Source organism: Macaca thibetana, chromosome 5 (assembly GCF_024542745.1).
Source record: "Macaca thibetana thibetana isolate TM-01 chromosome 5, ASM2454274v1, whole genome shotgun sequence".
NCBI classification, from domain to species: domain Eukaryota; kingdom Metazoa; phylum Chordata; class Mammalia; order Primates; family Cercopithecidae; genus Macaca; species Macaca thibetana.
Window position 1 is genome coordinate 55,281,312 of NC_065582.1, and position 17,752 is coordinate 55,299,063.

General features: G+C 41.2%; 1 pseudogene; it reads right to left on the reverse strand.

Annotated features, from left to right (window-relative positions):
• Positions 1 to 1,342: 1,342 nt before the first annotated feature.
• LOC126954395 (pescadillo homolog) overlaps positions 1,343 to 17,752 on the reverse strand; it is a 96,027-nt pseudogene continuing 79,617 nt past the window's right edge.

The window sequence follows — 17,752 nt, forward strand, 5'->3', positions numbered from 1 at the left end:
TGTACCTGTGAAAATATTTGTTTTACTTGTATAACTGGAATGGCTTTTGCATAGTTTTGATATAGCCATAACATTAATAATTATGCCAAACTTATGTCCTTGCAATATTCATAATGTCTCATTGTTTAGAATCATTTGGTCTTTACAATAAAGACAATCTTACTTTTTAAAAATTTATTTATGTTTCTCTAATTTATTCTTTAGATTCTAAATGCATGTTTGGGATTACCTTAGTAGTTTATCCATTAAAAAAATTATTCTTTTGGTGGGTATATGTGTGAAGACAAGCTTGTTTTTTACTAAATATTTCCTCTTTTAATCTTTTTAATATACTTCATCGCCATACCTAATATTTTTGTATTTTTATTACAAACTACAAATATGCATTGCTTGTATTTTAATTTATAATTTAAATTTATTAAACAAATGTATATGCATAAATTTTAGTCCAATAATTTGACATGGCTACTCCATTCACCATGCAAATTTGTATGTCCAGACAATTTCTTCCAACATATTTAAATAATATATTTAATAACTTTTTGAATTCACTGCAGAGTTTGACAGATAGAAAATCAACTATTTGGGGGCTAAGGTAAAATTTAGTTATCTTACTCTTGCACCCAATAGACTCACATACACACACAGGCATACACACACATGCGCACACGTGCACACACACACACATAATATTTTTCCCTATTCATCTAATATAGAGGTAATTTTTTAAATCTTAATCTCCATCATGGTTATATAGGTGCTTAGATTTTTAAAACTTTTATTGTACTCTATTCTTTAAAAATGTACAATATGCTACAGGTTTGTTATACTTCAATAACAGGGAAATGAATTAATTAAATTAATTGAGTGAATAAATTAAATGACTTACTTTTAGTGAATCTATTTCTTTTCTTCGCAATTGGCTGCAAAAGTCCAGTCGTTTAATCACAATTGCTACCCACACCCTCAACCCATCACAGCCTGAGAATCATGGGACACACTTTGTGGGAGGGAGCCGTGGAAAGCCAAGATGAATGGGTACAGCATGTGAGGGCCTGGTCAGGCCCCTGCACCTCGTGTCCCTGGCTTCTGGGAGCACAGAATCAGGCTGGGCACAGAGGCCTCTTTTCTGCCCACGAACCAGCAGGGGAGCTCCATCCAAAGGAAGTCAGGTCTCCCCACCAGGCTAGTCAGTGAGCATGAGGGGTCAGGACTGGCTGGAGGAAGGAAGAAGTGAAGAGAAGCGACTCTGATCTGTCACCACATTTAGGTGCTCTGACCTGCCTCTGCCACATTCAGCTGCTGGGGAGTTGGCCTCGGCCCTCTGAGGGGCCACTGGCACTCAAACCAGCCTTGACTTCTCTGCTTTCTTCTCACATCTCACTGCCTCATCATGGGCTTTCTGCTACTCTGGTAGCTTTTTGGCCTCTTGGCTTTTCTGCCTTTTGTCAAACATGATCTTCTGGTGCAGGTACTTCTCCGGCTTCTTCATCATAACAATCAGGAGCTTGGCCTCGATCTCCTCCTCCTGAGTCAGCAGCTGCTCCAAACTACCCTCCTCTTTGTTTACTCCCCCTTCATCATCATCACCTTGGTTGTCTTCCTCCTCCTCCTCCTCTTCTGACTCATTCAAGTTTCCTGGGTCCTCTCCCAGCTGCAGAGCCAGAAGCTTCAGCTTCTCAGGTGGGATGTAATCTCCTTCCTCCTCAGTCACAAAGGGTGAAGGGTGTGGGGATAGCTGCATTGCAGGAAAGTACTCTGCTCCAGGGAAGTGCAGTCTAGCATTCATGGAGTCAAACACCTACTGGGGCTCCACATAGTGCCTGCTAATAACTGACGTCTGCTGCCCAGGCCAGTCGACAATCTGGTGGGTGCTGCATACCTGAGACTGATGCACAAAGGCTTTTGCCAGGATATGTCTTCCCAAAAACTCCTGATGACGAAGGCTAGGGCTTCAGGGGACACCTGTCAGTTAAGTAAAAACTTTAAGCCCTCAGAAAGCTTCTTGTGGTGCTCCTGCACCTCCAGCTCCTTCCTAAGGTTCTCCTTCTGCACCGCCAACTCCCCATCGGTGGGAAACTCATCCACTTCGGCCTCTTCCTCTGTGGCAAGCACCGCAGCGTGGGCCAGGCTCACACTGAGGGCCTCCAGTTTCTCCACTGGCCTCTCCGAGTCCAGCGCGTAGGTACCATCACTGGCCTTCGCCTCTGCTTGGGCCTGACCCTCAGCTTGAGGGAATAGTGAACGTTGAGTGACTGATAGAGGCTGAAGTTCATCGATGAAGCCCAGTAGGGTGGTGTAGAACTAGGTGAAGGTGGCCGTGACTCTGGAGTCCATGTCTGTCTGGTGGTGGTGGGAGAAAGTATAGGGGGTGATCCATATAATGGGCTGTAGCAGCACCTCAGCCTGGTAGTAAATGCCTTTGATGGGCACGAAGACCTTGCTTAGGGCACAGGGAGCGATCACGTAATGCATGAACTCCACTGCCAGCCCGCAGCACAGCTGAATGGTCTCTACATGGGACTTCAGTCCAGGGGAAAGTGGAAAAGAGGAAGCACATGGAGAAGGCAGCGCCACCCAGGTCCCCCCAGGCGTCAATGAATGTGGGGTACCATTCCTTGATGATATGGTCATGTTTGTGGTCAACCTTATTGTCCTTTACATGTTCCTTGGTGTTCCGCTCGCTCTTCCCATAGGCCTTCCAGGGCTTCCAGACAGATTCCTTGTATTCCCGGACCTTGTTGAAGATGAATTTTTGGAGGAGAAACCTGATGTCTTCCATAAGGTAACAAGTTTGGGCCGCAGTAGCACCTCTATTAACCTTCTTCTTGTGTTTGGGTTCATGAGGATAAATGCCCATCAAGATGCACCGTCGCCTCGAGTCAGCCATGTTCAGTGGGAGCTTCTTTCCTGGCTTTGCTTCCCATGATGTGGTTGGCGGGTGAGCCTCCTTCCTGCTGCTGCTGCTCAAGGCCTCCTGTAGCTCCACGTTAAGCATCCCATGAGTGCCGCAGACTGACAGTGCCACTTCCTCCCGGAGTCTGTATTTGTCCTCTCGTAAAAATCTTTTACTCTCTAAACATAAACCAAACTTTATATTAATTAATTTCATAACATTTAGTCTTCAGTTTTAGCACTTAATTATATATTTCAACTTCGGGGATAAAAATGTATTACAAAAAAAGTTTACATTGCCTTTTAATGACCTATAGCCTACTTTATTATGGTTCAAGTAACTATTTCTTTATTGAAAAAAAATTATTTAATGGTCTTGTGTCCGGTATTGGTGGGTTCTTGGTCTCACTGACTTCAAGAATGAAGCCATGGAAACTCATGGTGAGTGTTATAGTTTTTAAAGATGGTGTGTCCGCGGTTTGTTCCTTCTGATATTCAGATGTGTTTGGAGTTTCCTCCTTCTGGTGGGTTCGTGGTCTCACTGACTTCAGGAGTGAAGCTGCAGACCTTCATGGTGAATGTCACAGCTTTTAAGGAGGCACATCTGGAGTTGTTTGTTCCTCCCATCTGGAGTTATTCATTCCTCCTGGTGGGTTCGTGGTCTGGAGTTACTCATTCCTCCCTGGTGGGTTCGTGGTCTTGCTGCAGACCTTCCCGGTGAGTGTTACAGCTCATAAAAGCAGTACAGACCCAGACTGAGCAGCAGAAAGATTTATTGCAAAGAGCAAAAGAACAAAGCTTCCACAGCATGCAAGTGGACCCAAGCAAGTTGTGGCTGCGGGCTCCGGCAGCCTGCTTTTATTCCCTTATCCGGCCCCACCCACATCCTGCTGATTGATCCATTTTACAGAGTGCCAATTAGTTCATTTTACACAGAGCTGATTGGTCTGTTTTACAGAGAGCTGTTTGGTACCTTCTCACAGGGTGCTGATTGGTGCGTTTACAATCCCTGAGCTAGACATAGAGTGGTGATTGGTGCATTTACAATCCTTTAGCTAGACACATAAGTTCTCCAAGTCCCCACTAGATTAGCTAGACACAGAGCACTGATTGGTGCATTTACAAACCTTGAGCTAGACACAGGGTGCTGATTGGTGCATTTACAATCCTTGAGCTAGACACAAAGTGCTGATTGGTACATTTACAATCCTCCAGCTAGACATAGAAGTTCTCCAAGTCCCCACCAGATTAGCTAGATACAGAGTGCTGATTGGTGCATCCACAAACCCTGAGCAAGACACGGAGTGCTGATTGGTGCATATACAATCCTCCAGCTAGACATAAAATTTCTACAAGTCCCTACCCTATTCAGGAGCCCAGCTGGCTTCACCTAATGGATGCCGTGCCCGTCCTGGCCTGGCCATGGGTGTAGCTGCCTGTCAGTCCCATTAGTTGCCCTGGCACTCCTCAGCCCTTGGGCGGTGGATAGCACCAGGTGCCGGGGATCAGGGGATGGTGCCTGTCGGGGAGGCTCGGGCAGCCTGGGAACACACCACTGGGGGTTCAGGCATGGTGGGCTGCAGGTCCCAAGCCCTGCACCTCAGGGAGGCAGCTCAGGCCTGGTGAGAATTCAAGCATGGCATGGGTGGACTGGCAGTGCTGTGGGACCCAGCGTCCCCTCCACAGTTGCTGGCCCAGGTGCTAAGCCTCTCACTGCCCAGGGCCAATGCTGCCCGCCGGCTGCTCCTAGTGTGAGGCCCACCGAGCCAGCACCCACCCAGAACTCACGCTGGCCCGTGAGCTCTGCACACTGCCCTGGATCCCCCCACCGCCAGCCTCTCCCTCCACACTTCCCTATAAGCAGAGGGAGCCCGCTGCCAACTCGGCCAGCCCAGAGAGGGGCTCCCACAGTGCAGAGGCGGGCTGAAGGGCTCAAGTCGGCCAGAGTGGATGCCAAGGCCGAGAAGGTGCTGAGAGCCAGGGCTGCTAGCATGTTGTCACCTCTCAGTCTCATTCTTATGTTCAAACAACGTAGTATTCAATGTCATGGTGTTTCTGAAACTGCAAGTAGTTTTTGTTTTTGTTTTCTATCCCACTGGGCACATAAAGAGATAACTAGATAGCCATAGGACAGTACAGAACAAATGTGGGCAAAAGTCAAATCTACAAATGATAAACTCGTCCCTTTATATCTAACCCAATAGGTGAGCACCTTTAACTTATTTTTAGAACAATTTTTTAACAAATACAAAAGCAAAAACAATGCATATACTGAAACACAAATAAGAACATAATATATAGCATGCAATAATTAGAAAGTTTCCTTTAGATTATCTCATTTGCCATGTAAATCTTCTCCTCAGAGTTAACCATTGTTAGCATTTTGGTACATGTAATGTTTAGCTTTTAGACCATTTAAATTGCATTCACACGATTTCTGCACACATATGCTCGTATATTTTATTTTGCAACTTTCTCTTTTATGTTGAGCAAAATGCCATTGATATATTTCCAGGTCAGTACTACCCATCTATCTTGCTGTGTATAATGGTTCCAGAGTATTTCTTACTATGACCAGAGCATACTTTACTGAATCATTTCTCTACTTATAAATATTTATAGTTTTCTATACCAAACGTTCAGGATTTTTTATACAGTATTAACTAGAAAATTTCTATGGTCAATTTCTTTTCTTTTTTTTTTTTTCTTTTATTTATTTATTTATTATTATTATTATTATTATACTTTAAGTTCTAGGGTACATGTGCATAACGTGCAGGTTTGTTACATATGTATACTTGTGCCATGTTGCTGTGTTGCACCCATCAACTCGTCAGCACCCATCAACTCGTCATTTACATCAGGTATAACTCCCAATGCAGTCCCTCCCCCCCCCCCCCTCCCCCCCCCCCCCTCCCTCCTCCCTATGATAGGCCCTGGTGTGTGATGTTCCCCTTCCCGAGTCCAAGTGATCTCATTGTTCAGTTCCCACCTATGAGTGAGAACATGCGGTGTTTGGTTTTCTGTTCTTGTGATAGTTTGCTAAGAATGATGGTTTCCAGCTGCATCCATGTCCCTACAAAGGACACAAACTCATCCTTTTTGATGGCTGCATAGTATTCCATGGTGTATATGTGCCACATTTTCTTAATCCAGTTTGTCACTGATGGACATTTGGGTTGATTCCAAGTCTTCGCTATTGTGAATAGTGCCACAATAAACATACGTGTGCATGTGTCTTTATAGCAGCATGATTTATAATCCTTTGGGTATATACCCAGTAATGGGTTGGCTGGGTCATATGGTACATCTAGTTCTAGATCCTTGAGGAATCGCCATACTGTTTTCCATAATGGTTGAACTAGTTTACAATCCCACCAACAGTGTAAAAGTGTTCCTATTTCTCCACATCCTCTCCAGCACCTGTTGTTTCCTGACTTTTTAATGATCGCCATTCTAACTGGTGTGACATGGTATCTCATTGTGGTTTTGATTTGCATTTCTCTGATGGCCAGTGATGATGAGCATTTTTTCATGTGTCTGTTGGCTGTATGAATGTCTTCTTTTGAGAAATGTCTGTTCATATCCTTTGCCCACATTTTGATGGGGTTGTTTGTTTTTTTCTTGTAAATTTGTTTGAGTTCTTTGTAGGTTCTGGATATTAGCCCTTTGTCAGATGAGTAGATTGCAAAAATTTTCTCCCATTCTGTAGGTTACCTGTTCACTCTGATGGTAGTTTCTTTTGCTGTGCAGAAGCTCTTTAGTTTAATGAGATCCCATTTGCCAATTTTGGCTTTTGCTGCCGTTGCTTTTGGTATTTTAGACATGAAGTCTTTGCCCATGCCTATGTCCTGAATGGTACTACCTAGGTTTTCCTCTAGGGTTTTTATGGTATTAGGTCTAACATTTAAGTCTCTAATCCATCTTGAATTAATTTTCGTATAAGGAGTAAGGAAAGGATCCAGTTTCAGCTTTCTACTTATGGCTAGCCAATTTTCCCAGCACCATTTATTCAATAGGGAATCCTTTCCCCATTTCTTGTTTCTCGCAGGTTTGTCAAAGATCAGATGGCTGTAGATGTGTGGTATTATTTCTGAGGACTCTGTTCTGTTCCATTGGTCTATATCTCTGTTTTGGTACCAGTACCATGCTGTTTTGGTTACTGTAGCCTTGTAGTATAGTTTGAAGTCAGGTAGTGTGATGCCTCCAGCTTTGTTCTTTTGACTTAGGATTGTCTTGGAGATGCGGGGTCTTTTTTGGTTCCATATGAACTTTAAAGCAGGTTTTTCCAATTCTGTGAAGAAACTCATTGGTAGCTTGATGGGGATGGCATTGAATCTATAAATTACCTTGGGCAGTATGGCCATTTTCATGATATTGATTCTTCCTATCCATGAGCATGGTATGTTCTTCCATTTGTTTGTGTCCTCTTTTATTTCACTGAGCAGTGGTTTGTAGTTCTCCTTGAAGATGTCCTTTACATCCCTTGTAAGTTGGATTCCTAGGTATTTTATTCTCTTTGAAGCAATTGTGAATGGAAGTTCATTCATGATTTGGTTGTCTGTTTCTCTGTTACTGATGTATACGAATCCCATTGTCTCAGCCCAAAATCTCCTTAAGCTGATAAGCAACTTCAGCAAAGTCTCAGGATACAAAATTAATGTGCAAAAGGTCGGCCGGGCGCGGTGGCTCAAGCCTGTAATCCCAGCACTTTGGGAGGCCGAGGCGGGTGGATCACGAGGTAAGGAGTTCGAGACTATCCTGGCTAAGATGGTGAAACCCCGTCTCTACTAAAAATACAAAAAAAAAAACTAGCCGGGCGTGGTGGCGGGCGCCTGTAGTCTCAGCTACTTGGGAAGCTGAGGCGGGAGAATGGCGTGAACCCGGGAGGCGGAGCTTGCAGTGAGCCGAGATCACGCCACTGCACTCCAGCCTGGGAGACACAGCGAGACTCCGTCTCAAAAAAAAAAAAAAAGGAAAAAAAAAAATGTGCAAAAGGTCAAATTCTTAAACATTTATAAAATCCTATGTAGGATTCCCTTATTCTCATTTATGCTTTCGATGTCTCTTCTGAATTTCTCCATTAAAACATCTCTCACTTCAATTCAATGATGTATTTATAAGTTATGTGCTACACTAGTGAATGAGTTCTTTTTTGGCAACTGAGTTTCTGAAACACTATTTACTCTCAGGAAATGTATTTTGAGTTCAAGGGTAAATGAATAAATGAATTTCTCATCACCAAGTTACTTTTGTTCAGTTGTCATTCATTTCCTCTTAGTTAAGGCTATGAAAATTAACCATTGCTATCTTATTTTTGCTTTTTCCTTTATGCATAGCCTGGTAATTTTCCTCTCTGTGTTTTTGTGATTCATTTATTAATTCAGAACCAATTGGGCTAGAGGCTGGAAAAAGCAGGCTAGGGTCAGAACTGCAAGCTCTCTGTCCTCATAATCTTAAGTGAAAGAGATGAGAGGCAAGCACATAGGTATGTATGTGTACATGTCCATATATTTTATTAAGAAAAACTGGAGCATTATAGTAACCTATAACGAGGAGACATAATTTGTCAGTTACCATATTGTGCAAAATCTTGTATGTAACAATTTGGGGGGTTATGCTAATAACAGTGAGATCAGCTTAACGTTTTTATACACCGAAGGGACATGTTCGGGTTGTCATTTTGAAAATATTGCTCCAGCTATAATATATGAAAGAAGGTGAAAAGGGTAAAAATAAATGTAGGAATGTAGGAGGATGTTGGATCAATACAGAAAAAAAAAATGGATGATAGTTTGGATACAAGTAGTAAGAATGGAGATGGAGAGAAGTTCTTAAATACATTGATGATATTGGCAGGACTTGATATGAGACTAAATATGGGGCTATCAAGGAAAGATAATTTGGCAAGGATTGGCTGCACCTTTTTAGATTTTGGCTTTAATATCTGGACAGATGAGAGAACAAAGATTGGTTTGATTGAAAAGATAATGGGCCCAGATATGTAGTTGGATTTCGGGTTCCTTTAAGGAATCCAAGTTGTAGATGCTTAATAAGTAGCTGTATACATTGATCTCAAATTCAGTAGGTTTTCATATGCATGAGAGGGGTTTGAAAACTCTAGCTTCAAGAAATGGCAAAAATTGAAATATACAACAATAATTTACGGAGAATTAGAAGTATGAACAAAATTTTTCATAGAATTGTGAAACTATGGTTCCTTCTAGAACTTCCCGTAGATAAGTAATTATCTAAAAGTCTATATAAAAACAATTAGAGACTGCTAAAATACTATTTTAGCATGTTTGAATTTTTGACAAAGAAAATTAAAATATAAAATTTTGTTGTTTATTTTTATTTGCTGTGTTTTAAAAATAACCTTTAGCCCAACTTATGGAGTTCCTTCTTTGATATTTTGCATTTCATAAATATGACTTTATGACCACAAAAATAACCTTCAATTCATGGTACATTGGTGAAAAAGAAGAAAGGTGAGAGGATAATATGACATAGCTTGATTTAGAAATGCATGGATGATTTCATTTTTATTTTAACTTTTATTTGAAAACGGAACCCAGATAAGGCCATATTTACTCTACTCCATATAGAGTAGTTCAAAGATAGGATTTCTCAAAGCAGAGCTTTGATGCTTACTCTGAATCAGTGGAAAGACATGTTATTCAAAAGTCGAAAGTGTGCTTTCACTTCTGTTATTTATGACTGCTGTCTCACAGTGTTGTCACCCTGCATGAAGCATTATATCCCTCTGATTTGTTGCAGTAGGTAATAATGCAAAAATATATGTCATAAAAACTGCCACATAGTTCCCCAAAAAGTACAAATAAATGATACCTTTTTACGTTATATAATTTTCCACACATACAGTTTCCATTCAAATTGCTGGTCAAGTTTCAATAATTTGTTCAAATTTAAGCTTAGTGCTCCCTGGGACGTCTACTAATCTTTAATAAAAGAAGAAGGTAATTAGTTCATTTACTGTTTTTATTCCAATAATGCATTGTTCCTTTTATTTTATTGTCCATTATCCTTAACATATTCAGCATTAGAATTTCAGTTACGAATCTCCAGTGTGTATTTCAAAAATTCAAATAACTGATACTTTGATTTATTCAAGTATATTTAGATTTATTCAAGTATATTTTTGTAAGAATTGTATTTTATTTGAAGGAAAAGTATTGTTCTTCTTAATAGGTGATTTCACTTTAAATTTCAAATAGGAAATACAATTAACCCTTCTTCAAAGGAATGGGATTTGTATTTAAAAATCTGAGTCTTCTTTTGAGAAGAAAGCATTATGTTTTTTCCTAAAGTGTTAAGCACACACACACACACACACACACTTTATATATTTTTATATGCACACATATGTTTTATATATTTATGTATACACACATTTTATATATTTATGTATATACACACATTTATTTCATATATTTATATATGATTTTTTTACATTTATATATATTTACATGTGTGTGTGCATATGTGTGTTTGTATTATATGGGGTTAGAGAGAGAACAGACTTCAGCTAACATCCTTAATGCTCTGATATACAAGTTGAAAATTTGGAGAGGGGGCGGAGCAAGATGGCCGAATAGGAGCAGCTCCAGTCTCCAACTCCCAGCGCGAGCGACACAGAAGACCGGTGATTTCTGCATTTTCAACTGAGGTACTGGGTTCATCTCACTGGGGAGTGCCGGACGATCGGAGCTGGTCAGCTGCTGCAGCCCGACCAGCGAGAGCTGAAGCAGGGCGAGGCATTGCCTCACCTGGGAAGCGCAAGGGGGAAGGGAGTCCCTTTTCCTAGCCAGGGGAACTGAGACACACAACACCTGGAAAATCGGGTAACTCCCACCCCAATACTGCGCTTTAGGAAACAGGCACACCAGGAGATCATATCCCACACCTGGCCGGGAGGGTCCCACACCCACGGAGCCTCCCTCGTTGCTAGCGCAGCAGTCTGTGATCTACCGGCAAGGCAGCAGCGAGGCTGGGGGAGGGGCGCCCGCCATTGCTGAGGCTTAAGTAGGTAAACAAAGCTGCTGGGAAGCTCGAACTGGGTGGAGCTCACAGCAGCTCAAGGAAACCTGCCTGTCTCTGTAGACTCCACCTCTGGGGACAGGGCACAGTAAACTAAGACACACAGACACCTCTGCACAGACGCAAACGACTCTGTCTGACAGCTTTGAAGAGAGCAGTGGATCTCCCAACACGGAGGTTGAGATCTGAGAAGGGACAGACTCCCAGCTCAAGCGGGTCCCTGACCCCTGAGTAGCCTAACTGGGAGACATCCCCCACTAGGGGCAGTCTGACACCCCACACCTCACAGGGAGGAGTACACCCCTGAGAGGAAGCTTCCAAAGCAAGAATCAGACAGGTACACTCGCTGTTCAGAAATATTCTATCTTCTGCAGCCTCTGCTGCTGATACCCAGGCAAACAGGGTCTGGAGTGGACCTCAAGCAATCTCCAACAGACCTACAGCTGAGGGTCCTGACTGTTAGAAGGAAAACTATCAAACAGGAAGGACACCTACACCAAAACCCCATCAGTACATCACAATCATCAAAGACCAGAGGCAGATAAAACCACAAAGATGGGGAAAAAGCAGGGCAGAAAAGCTGGAAATTCAAAAAATAAGAGCGCATCTCCCCCGGCAAAGGAGCGCAGCTCATCACCAGCAACGGATCAAAGCTGGACGGAGAATGACTTTGACGAGATGAGAGAAGAAGGCTTCAGTCCATCAAATTTCTCAGAGCTAAAGGAGGAATTACGTACCCAGCGCAAAGAAACTAAAAATCTTGAAAAAAAAGTGGAAGAATTGATGGCTAGAGTAATTAATGCAAAGAAGGTCCTAAACGAAATGAAAGAGATGAAAACCATGACACGAGAAATACGTGACAAATGCACAAGCTTCAGTAACCGACTCGATCAACTGGAAGAAAGAGTATCAGCGATTGAGGATCAAATGAATGAAATGAAGCGAGAAGAGAAACCAAAAGAAAAAAGAAGAAAAAGAAACGAACAAAGCCTGCAAGAAGTATGGGATTATGTAAAAAGACCAAATCTACGTCTGATTGGGGTGCCTGAAAGTGAGGGGGAAAATGGAACCAAGTTGGAAAACACTCTTCAGGATATCATCTAGGAGAACTTCCCCAACCTAGTAGGGCAGGCCAACATTCAAATCCAGGAAATACAGAGAACGCCACAAAGATACTCCTCGAGAAGAGCAACTCCAAGACACATAATTGCCAGATTCACCAAAGTTGAAATGAAGGAAAAAATCTTAAGGGCAGCCAGAGAGAAAGGTCGGGTTACCCACAAAGGGAAGCCCATCAGACTAACAGCAGATCTCTCAGCAGAAACTCTACAAGCCAGAAGAGAGTGGGGGCCAATATTCAACATTCTTAAAGAAAAGAATTTTAAACCCAGAATTTCATATCCAGCCAAACTAAGTTTCATAAGTGAAGGAGAAATAAAATCCTTTACAGAGAAGCAAATGCTTAGAGATTTTGTCACCACTAGGCCTGCCTTACAAGAGATCCTGAAGGAAGCACTAAACATGGAAAGGAACAACCGGTACCAGCCATTGCAAAAACATGCCAAAATGTAAAGACCATTGAGGCTAGGAAGAAACTGCATCAACTAATGAGCAAAATAACCAGTTAATATCATAATGGCAGGATCAAGTTCACACATAACAATATTAACCTTAAATGTAAATGGACTAAATGCTCCAATTAAAAGACACAGAACTGGCAAACTGGATAAAGAGTCAAGACCCATCAGTCTGCTGTATTCAGGAGACCCATCTCACACGCAGAGACATACATAGGCTCAAAATAAAGGGATGGAGGAAGATTTACCAAGCAAATGGAGAACAAAAAAAAGCAGGGGTTGCAATACTAGTCTCTGATAAAACAGACTTTAAACCATCAAAGATCAAAAGAGACAAAGAAGGCCATTACATAATGGTAAAGGGATCAATTCAACAGGAAGAGCTAACTATCCTAAATATATATGCACCCAATACAGGAGCACCCAGATTCATAAAGCAAGTCCTTAGAGACTTACAAAGAGACTTAGACTCCCATACAATAATAATGGGAGACTTCAACACTCCACTGTCAACATTAGACAGATCAACGAGACAGAAAGTTAACAAGGATATCCAGGAATTGAACTCATCTCTGCAGCAAGCAGACCTAATAGACATCTATAGAACTCTCCACCCCAAATCAACAGAATATACATTCTTCTCAGCACCACATCATACTTACTCCAAAATTGACCACGTAATTGGAAGTAAAGCACTCCTCAGCAAATGTACAAGAACAGAAATTATAACAAACTGTCTCTCAGACCACAGTGCAATCAAACTAGAACTCAGGACTAAGAAACTCACTCAAAACCGCTCAACTACATGGAAACTGAACAACCTGCTCCTGAATGACTACTGGGTACATAACGAAATGAAGGCAGAAATAAAGATGTTCTTTGAAACCAATGAGAACAAAGATACAACATACCAGAATCTCTGGGACACATTTAAAGCAGTGTGTAGAGGGAAATTTATAGCACTAAATGCACACAAGAGAAAGCAGGAAAGATGTAAAATTGACACTCTAACATCGCAATTAAAAGAACTAGAGAAGCAAGAGCAAACACATTCGAAAGCTAGCAGAAGGCAAGAAATAACTAAGATCAGAGCAGAACTGAAGGAGATAGAGACACAAAAAACCCTCCAAAAAATCAATGAATCCAGGAGTTGGTTTTTTGAAAAGATCAACAAAATTGACAGACCACTAGCCAGACTAATAAAGAAGAAAAGAGAGAAGAATCAAATCGACGCAATTAAAAATGATCAAGGGGATATCACCACCGACCCCACAGAAATACAAACTACCATCAGAGAATACTATAAACACCTCTACGCAAATAAACTGGAAAATCTAGAAGAAATGGATAATTTCCTGGACACTCACACTCTTCCAAGACTAAACCAGGAAGAAGTTGAATCCCTGAATAGATCAATAGCAGGCTCTGAAATTGAGGCAACAATTAATAGCCTACCAACCAAAAAAAGTCCAGGACCAGATGGATTCACAGCTGAATTCTACCAGAGGTACAAAGAGGAGTTGGTACCATTCCTTCTGAAACTATTCCAATCAATAGAAAAAGAGGGAATCCTCCCTAACTCATTTTATGAGGCCAACATCATCCTGATACCAAAGCCTGGCAGAGACACAACAAAAAAAGAGAATTTTAGACCAATATCCCTGATGAACATCGATGCAAAAATCCTCAATAAAATACTGGCAAACCGGATTCAGCAGCACATCAAAAAGCTTATCCACCATGATCAAGTGGGCTTCATCCCTGGGATGCAAGGCTGGTTCAACATTCGCAAATCAATAAACATAATCCAGCATATAAACAGAACCAAAGACAAGAACCACATGATTATCTCAATAGATGCAGAAAAGGCTTTTGACAAAATTCAACAGCCCTTCATGCTAAAAACGCTCAATAAATTCGGTATTGATGGAACGTACCTCAAAATAATAAGAGCTATTTATGACAAACCCACAGCCAATATCATACTGAATGGGCAAAAACTGGAAAAATTCCCTTTGAAAACTGGCACAAGACAGGGATGCCCTCTCTCACCGCTCCTATTCAACATAGTGTTGGAAGTTCTGGCTAGGGCAATCAGGCAAGAGAAAGAAATCAAGAGTATTCAGTTAGGAAAAGAAGAAGTCAAATTGTCCCTGTTTGCAGATGACATGATTGTATATTTAGAAAACCCCATTGTCTCAGCCCAAAATCTCCTTAAGCTGATAAGCAACTTCAGCAAAGTCTCAGGATACAAAATTAATGTGCAAAAATCACAAGCATTCTTATACACCAGTAACAGACAAACAGAGAGCCAAATCAGGAATGAACTTCCATTCACAATTGCTTCAAAGAGAATAAAATACCTAGGAATCCAACTTACAAGGGATGTAAAGGACCTCTTCAAGGAGAACTACAAACCACTGCTCAATGAAATCAAAGAGGACACAAACAAATGGAAGAACATACCATGCTCATGGATAGGAAGAATCAATATTGTGAAAATGGCCATACTGCCCAAGGTTATTTATAGATTCAATGCCATCCCCATCAAGCTACCAATGAGTTTCTTCACAGAATTGGAAAAAACTGCTTTAAAGTTCATATGGAACCAAAAAAGAGCCCGCATCTCCAAGACAATCCTAAGTCAAAAGAACAAAGCTGGAGGCATCACGCTACCTGACTTCAAACTATACTACAAGGCTACAGTAACCAAAACAGCATGGTACTGGTACCAAAACAGAGATATAGACCAATGGAACAGAACAGAGTCCTCAGAAATAATACCACACATCTACAGCCATTTGATCTTTGACAAACCTGAGAGAAACAAGAAATGGGGAAAGGATTCCCTATTTAATAAATGGTGCTGGGAAAATTGGCTAGCCATAAGTAGAAAGCTGAAACTGGATCCTTTCCTTACTCCTTATACGAAAATTAATTCAAGATGGATTAGAGACTTAAATGTTAGACCTAATACCATAAAAATCCTAGAGGAAAACCTAGGTAGTACCATTCAGGACATAGGCATGGGCAAAGATTTCATGTCTAAAGCACCAAAAGCAACGGCAGCAAAAGCCAAAATTGACAAATGGGATCTCATTAAACTAAAGAGCTTCTGCACAGCAAAAGACACTACCATCAGAGTGAACAGGTAACCTACAGAATGGGAGAAAATTTTTGCAATCTACTCATCTGACAAAGGGCTAATATCCAGAACCTACAAAGAACTCAAACAAATTTACAAGAAAAAAAACAAACAACCCCATCAAAAAGTGGGCAAAGGACATGAACAGACATTTCTCAAAAGAAGACATTCATACAGCCAACAGACACATGAAAAAATGCTCATCATCACTGGCCATCAGAGAAATGCAAATCAAAACCACAATGAGATACCATCTCACACCAGTTAGAATGGCAATCATTAAAAAGTCAGGAAACAACAGGTGCTGGAGAGGATGTGGAGAAATAGGAACACTTTTACACTGTTGGTGGGATTGTAAACTAGTTCAACCATTATGGAAAACAGTATGGCGATTCCTCAAGGATCTAGAACTAGATGTACCATATGACCCAGCCATCCCATTACTGGGTATATACCCAAAGGATTATAAATTATGCTGCTATAAAGACACATGCACACGTATGTTTATTGCAGCACTATTCACAATAGCAAAGACTTGGAATCAACCCAAATGTCCATCAGTGACAGATTGGATTAAGAAAATGTGGCACATATACACCATGGAATACTATGCAGCCATAAAAAAGGATGAGTTTGAGTCCTTTGTAGGGACTTGGATGCAGCTGGAATCCATCATTCTTAGCAAACTATCACAAGAACAGAAAACCAAACACCGCATGTTCTCACTCATAGGTGGGAACTGAACAATGAGATCACTCGGACTCAGGAAGGGGAACATCACACACCGGGGCCTATCATGGGGAGGGGGGAGGGGGGAGGGATTGCATTGGGAGTTATACCTGATGTAAATGACGAGTTGATGGGTGCAGCACACCAACATGGCACAAGTATACATATGTAACAAACCTGCACGTTATGCACATGTACCCTACAACTTAAAGTATAATAATAATAAATAAATTAAAAAAAAAATAAATAAATAAAGGTGCAGAGAACAGCAGTTTCATTGCTGTGAAAATACAATTAGTCAAGAAAGAAATTGTGAGGGCCTGACCTGAGGAAGTTTTAGTGGAGACCGACAGGAAGCAAGAACTGTGAGCAACACAGCAAGAGGAGGGGCTACAGGGCTTGGCAGTGGATTGAGTGGCCATGGTGAGAATGAGGGTAGTCACAGGGCAAGGCTAAGATGACAAGCCCAGGCAACTGCAAGAGGATGGGTGTCATCAATCATCTCATTTGCAGAACACACAAACCGGTTCAAACCAATGGATTCTGAAATGCCTGTGTGGGGTGAACACGTGGAGAAGTGCAAGTGCACTGCGTGAAGCTGGAGTGAAGGCATGAGAAACATGCTCAGGGTCATCCGCAGGGAGCTAAGTCTCCACTTCTTCATGTGTCAAATGAAGATGTGCTAAACGCTCTTGGATTTTATCCAGCATTAAAAGCAGATAAAACTCAAAAAAAAAAAAAAAAAAAAAAAAAAAAAAGAAAATTTGATCAAAGTATCAGTTATTTGAATTTTTGAAATACACACTGGAGATTCGTAACTGAAATTCTAATGCTGAATATGTTAAGGATAATGGACAATAAAATAAAAGGAACAATGCATTATTGGAATAAAAAAAAGGATAAAGAATCAATCATTTTTTGTTTTAAGCCTCTCTGGTTGTCTAAAATTGACACAGAGAGTTCACTCTTCTTGAAGAGGACTGTGAATGTGAATGACTAGCATTACAGGAAAACCTAAAAGCAAGAACAGGCCTTGACCACAGCATTACTGTTTGCTTTCTACCTAAAACAGCTCTGATAGCTGTTCAGACTCCTGTCCTGTGCTGCAAAGTTTCCCCAAGAATTTGTCCTGCTCCTCTTAATGCCTGTAAAATACATCTCAATAGATATTTTAAACTGACCTCTGTTATGTTTATGACAAAATATACAGAAGAGCAAATAATTGGAAACGCTCAAGGAGAAAAAAACCCCTAACACTTCAGCAGTACAGAAAATAACCAGAATCCTGGTGTGCTGACGAGTTGATGGCTGCAGCACACCAACATGGCACAAGTATACATATGTA